We start from the raw sequence: 6,565 nt of genomic DNA, 5'->3' as shown, positions 1-6,565 counted from the left end.
AGTCACAGAACAACACCAGCACACACTCCTGTAAGTCCAGATCTGTGTCTGTGCTACTGTTAACACCGAGTAAATCAACCCTCTCCCACACAAACACAAGCACACTGGACGGGAACAGAGGTCATGAGGGGTGGATGTGATTGTGTACAGCGGCCCCAAAAATGATTTGGATCCTTAAAGGAAAAGTTCACCCAAAATTAAAAATGTTCTGAAATGTACTCAACTTTATGCTATCCAAGATGAGTTTGTTTCTTTAACAGATTTGGAGAAATTGAGCATTATATTACATGCTCATCAGTGGATCCACTGCAGTGAATGGGTGCCGTCAGAATGAGAGACTAAACAGCTGATAAAAACATCACAATAATCCACAAGTAATCTACATCACTCCAGTCCATCAATCTATCAACTATTGTATTGAAAAGCTTTGCGTTTTTAAGAAAAATTAAATAAAAATCCTTCAAGACGTTTTTAACAAACTGTCGGTTGTGGCTAAAATACGAGTCCATCATTTTGGTTTCTCCAGTGAAAAAGACATCGTGTCTGAATCAGGAGTGAAATATGCACAGATCAAACACAGTTTACAAGTGAAAACATCCAAAACTGTTCTGGTGGATTTTGATGCGAGAGGACCTCAAAAGGATGGACTCTTTCACTAGACTCATAATTTGACCAGATGTGAGCGTTTAAAGTCTTAACGATGCGTTTGTTTCTTACAAACGCAGCTTTTCACAAGACGTTAACTGATGGACTGGAGTGCTGTGGATTACTTGTGGATTATTGTGATGTTTTTATCAGCTGTGTGGTCTCTCATTCTGACGGCACCCATTCACTGCAGAAGATCCATTGGTGAGCAAGCCATGCTACATCTCTCCCAATCTGTTCTGATGAAGAAACTCATCTTGGATGTCCTGAGGTTGAGTGAAGTTTCATCACTCTGAGGCCACGGGATGTTTATGCATCTAAACAGATTACAGTCTCTTTGTGCAATCTCACATTGATGATAAAATAATAAAACATCCAATGTGATTTGTTCTCTCCATGATGTCACCACCGTTCTGTGTGTTTGACTGCGGCGTACCACAGCCATTTGCTTTTTTTGTAACATTAGTAGCGTGTGTTTTGCCATCCTGCAGTGAAATACTATCCTCTGCACGCTGTCTGCTTAATACTTCTTCAAATAAACTGCTTCAGCTTCTTCTTTCTCATGCTTTACCAGTGACATGTTTAGTACTGCTGATATACTATTGCAGTTTTTTCATATCTATTTTAGTTGTGTTTCTGTCATTTCTCATTTCTTTATTAATTTTTGTTAGTTTTACTATATTAGTTAGTGTTAAGTTAAACTAAACTAAAATGAGAACGAGAGCTGAAATAAAATATTTGCTTTAATTTTTTTCATGTTTAATGATAATAAACCCGATGCTAACTGCAACGAATTCCCTCTTTTTAAAGTGACATTTAAACATGCAAATTATTTTGAAGAATGGTGGCAATCAAACAGCTGATGGTAGCCATTGACTTTAATAGCACTTTTTTTTCCATACTATGGAAGTCAATGGCTACTGGTAACTGTTTGGTTAGTGGTTACCAACATTCTTCAAAATATCTTCTTTTGTATTTAACAGAAGAAAGAAAGTCATACAGGTTTGGAAAGAACAAGAGTGTGAGTAAACAATGACAGTTTTCATTTTTGGGTGTACTATCTCTCTAAACAGGAGATGATGTGCAATAGAAAGTTGAGCATATCTGTGCTGGGTGTGATTCAGGATTCAGTATAGTTGGCCATGCTGGAGGGCAGCAACGCTGACATCACTTCCTGTCTTTGTTCCTTGCATTATTTTCAGGCTGTGGAATGTAGTTCCCCAGAGACTTGATTGTAAAGGCCCTGAACAGCTCATTTGGAAGTTTTAACTTGATCATCATTTTTCATTCTTGTCCACCTCATTTAAAGCATACAGTTGTCATGTAAAGATGAAATATGGTGTTCGAGCATGTGTTTAGGTCAACATGACATGAATTTTTCAGCATTCATAGTCTGTGTGAGAGAGATGGATCTTTCTCAGTAGGAAACGTCTGTCAGCACTGAAGTGATTTGAGGGTTACTGCACATTTTCCACCCAACAATAATATCACTGTGTGTGTGTGTGTGTGTGTGAGAGAGAGAGAGAGAGAGAGAGAACATAATTCTTTCTGTTGAACAAACCAACAAACCTTCAGCACAACATTTCTTTTTTTGTTGTTGTTGCATTTTAACATGCATTTAACATTACATCTGGTTATACATCTAAATTTCAATTTGAACAAACAAAAAAAAGCTCCCTAAAAAATAAAGTAAAACATGACACAAACTGGACTTTAGAAGTGCTTCTCACTATATGAAATGTACAGTACGTGTCAGCCAAAAAAAAATTCTGCTTAAAATTTTTCTAAGTTTGTGTGACAATTTAAAGCTTGGGTTTATCAAACGTAAAACTAAATAATGTTTTAATGTAAATATTTAATGTAAATATTTTAATGTATTATCAAAAGTGTCACACTTTAGATTAAGTTCCTATTACTTACCGTTAGTTACTGCCTTACCTACATTTTGCAATACATTTGTTACAGAATTAATATTTGGTAACATTAATACTGTTCATTGTTAGTTCAAGTCCATTAAATATTATGATCAAATACAACTTTGGATTTTAATAGTGCATTAAACATTGAACAATTAACAATAACTAAGATTAATAAATGCTTAATAAGGATTTTTAATTGTTTGTTCATGTTAACTTATGTTAACAAATAACACCTTATTGTAAAGTGTTACTAAATAGTTAAATACTAAATAATTTAATAATTCATTCACACAAAAACAATGAATCACCAGAAGAATCATTTAAAAATGTAAAATAGGCTAATAAGTTAAGTACATGCCAGTGTTATTTCAGTATCACTGAATCATAATTTAAATGAATTTTTATTGTACATTTTGTTTTCATTATAGTTTTAGTTTAAAAATTTTGAGTGTTTTGTCTTTTTTAGTTTTATTTTCTAAGTATGTCTACAGTCATGCCCAAAAAATAAGGAAACCCTTGGTAAATATGATCAAAGCTGTGAAAATTAATCTGCATTGTTAATCCTTTTGATCTTTTATAAAAAAAAAAAAAAGATATATTTTCACAGCCTTTGATCATATTTACCAAGGGTGTCCATATTTTTGGGCACTGAAACACTGAAAGCATGTTGAGACCATCAATACTAACGTCACAAAAACACTCACACTTATCTTCTACTAAAGTCACACATCCAGGGCGCCAGGTCCAGTAAAAACGTGTCAGAACTGACACTATCTGTGACTTTCTGTCAGCAGAACTATTAACTAAAATAAGACACGGCACACACCTGGGGGGGGGGGTGTTATGGTAATGCTTAGTATACATCATAAACACAAACACAGAGATCAGTTGTTTAAGTGAACAAAATGCATGACATTAGGAGTCAGGTGAAGCAGATATTTGCATTTGAATTCTAATGAACCTCTGATTGGTTCCTTATGGAACTCATAACAGTGCAGACAGCCAATCATCTGTGAGATTTAGCATTGAGATGAAACGCATGATCTCTGATTCACTGTGTCAGCAACTGAGCTGCAATGACACACATGAATGAAAACTGAGCAGCCAAACTCCAAACACATGTCTGGAATGAAAAACTAACTCTTAAATATCAAAGAGCACTACCACTGAAAAGTGTGGAGTCAGTAAGAATTTTATTTTATTTTTTTGGTGGGGGGGGGGGGGTCTCCTATGCTCAGCAAGGCTGCATCGATTTAATAAAAATGTTTATTCCTGTAATGCAAAGCTGAATTTTCAGCATCATTACTCCAGTCTTCAGAGTCACATGATCTTCGGAAATCATTCTAATGATTTGCTCAAGAAACATTTCTGGTAATTACACTGTACACATGTACGATTCAACAATCCAGTAAAACCTGGATTACAAATTATATTTGCATTCTGCTTCTGCATTCATCACACTTGAAATATAAGGTTAAGTGCAGCTATATGCGTATATATGCGTATGAAAATTTCCATAGTATGGTGTGCTGTTATATTTAACAGTAGTTATATTTACACTATTTTAATACTCTAGGCAGTATTTAGTAGGCAATATGTAGTATAAACTGTGCAGTGAGCATGTTAAATAAGTGAAAGAAGCAATGGGAGGGTTTAAAAACACTTGTCAAAGCTGGGAACATGAACATACTATCCTCTAAGTGTGTGTGTGTTATTGAAGGGATTCAGTGTCTAAACAATGTAAAGTCCAGGAGTCAGTGTGAGCTCAGGAACAGCAGACACGTTCTTCTGCCTTTCACTCGGTTTATTTCGCTTTTCTTCTCTCCAACTCTTATTTTCTAATGTTTTCTCCCAGAGGAACATTACTCATAATCCACTCTTAGATAATTAATTTCTCAGTTATTATTCATTAAAGTATCAACTTTGTCTTAGAGATTTCTCCCCAAAAAATTTGGTATAAATAAGAGAAAAATGTTGACAACGTACAACACGGTAAGACTACAGTGCATCAAAGTTATAGAGAGAGCAAATATCACATACTTGATCAGAATTATTTCAGTTCAGTGACTTCAGATTCTGTATGTCTCACCAGCTTCCCTTTACAGTAAACAGTACAGTTAGTAATGCTAAGGTCATGGGAATGTACAAACTTATGAAATGTATACCTTGAAAGCAACGTAAGTTGATTTGTATAAAAGGGTCTGCAAAATTATTTATTAATGCTATTAATAAATATGAATGCAAATTGCATTCTGTCATGCTGAGTGACCAACAGCTGCTGATTTTGAGCAAAGTTCTCCTCTTCTCTCTGAAATTCAAAGCTGACACATTGTAGACAGAGAGAGAGAGAGAGAGAGAGAGAGAGAGAGTGTGTGTGTGTGTGTTGTTCCACTGCTTCCCTCAGCACTGAGGAATCTGGTTGCTATAATGAATCCTCATTTTGCCATATTTCCACAAACACACTCACACATGTAAAACCATATGCGCACACACACACACACACACACACACACACACACACACACACACACACACACGTCTTTTCCAATATGTGAACGTGTATCACCAGTTCCTGTTTGTTTCTGTTTGACAGGATTTTGCAAAACTGCTGAAAGTTGGAGGATTTATACAGTCAGATAATAAGGATTCACCAACTGAGATCTACATGAAATATTAATGCAGCTCAAGATCATTTACTGATAGATATACTGCTGTTCAAAAGTTTGGGGTTAGAAAGAAGTCTCCTGCTCACCCAAGGCTGCATTGATTTGATCAAACAATCCAGTAAAACATGAATTTTAAATATCTGTTTTCTATGTGAATATATGTAAAAGTGTAATTTATATCTGTGATGAAATCCGGAATTTCCAGCATCATTACTGTCTTCAGAAATCATTGTAATATGCTGGTTTGTTGCTAAAAATATTTCTTCTTAATAATGTTCTCGTTGAGGTTTCTTTGATGAACAGAAAGTTTTTTGAAATAAATATTAGCCTAGATAGATAGATAAATGTGATCCACTGATTAATCAATCAAATTAATGGCAGAAGACAATAGAGTGGCGTTCTCTGAAGAAAAAAAAACATGTTGTTTTTACAATTAACAGTAAATGAAGATGTTAAATGAGCAGTACGTGTGGCATGGTCACACTGAACATTGAAGCCACGAGAGACCATCTTGCCTTTTCTCGTTCAGCTCTCTCTCTCTCTGAATCCCCATCCGCTGCTCTCACACTGACGCAGGCCTCTTTCCTTCAAGCTCTTACTCTCATTGTCCACTGTGACCCAAAGCACAATCTTCCTCTTCCACACACTTCCTGCTTCCTGATTCACAGGAAACACTGTGCAGAGTCTTTTCCTCCACTTATCTGGACTATTAGATTCAGAATCAGGCTCTTTCATTCTCTTACACACACTTACTCCACAAGAATAATGTGGATCAAACTGCTTTTTCAAACACACATCACAAAGCGATTAAACCTGGAAGCATTACAATGAGAGTGTGTTAGAAGTGGAAGCATGAATGCTACGCAGATCTCTTTTCTGGTCTGATTTAATCTGATGGTTCAAATCACCAAATCATAACCCCCACCCACAGCCATTAACCAGCCTTAAAGTGATAGTTCGCCCAAAAAGGACATGCTGTCATCATTTACTCACCCCCGTGTCCTTCCAGACTGGTACGACTGACTTTTGGAATGATGTGGTTTAGCTCCAAAGAAAGACAAAATAGAATCATAAAATAGTCCAAACGTACATGATTTTAAAGCAACACTCAACATAAACAAATAAATAATAAAAACAAAAAATAAAAATGTAGACCTAAATTTAAGATTTATGCATTTAAATTGCATTAAAAAAATTAGATGCAGTTTTAACATACAATACAGTTGATGTCATGAATATTTGTCAGTCGTACATAAATGAAACATGTACGATTTTTGTACAAGTACAAACTAAATGTGTCGTAAATACATAAGGCTAGCTGGATTTGAACCATGT

Source organism: Carassius auratus, unplaced genomic scaffold, assembly GCF_003368295.1.
Source record: "Carassius auratus strain Wakin unplaced genomic scaffold, ASM336829v1 scaf_tig00215652, whole genome shotgun sequence".
Taxonomy (NCBI): Eukaryota; Metazoa; Chordata; class Actinopteri; order Cypriniformes; family Cyprinidae; genus Carassius; species Carassius auratus.
This window is presented reverse-complemented; position numbering follows the sequence as displayed.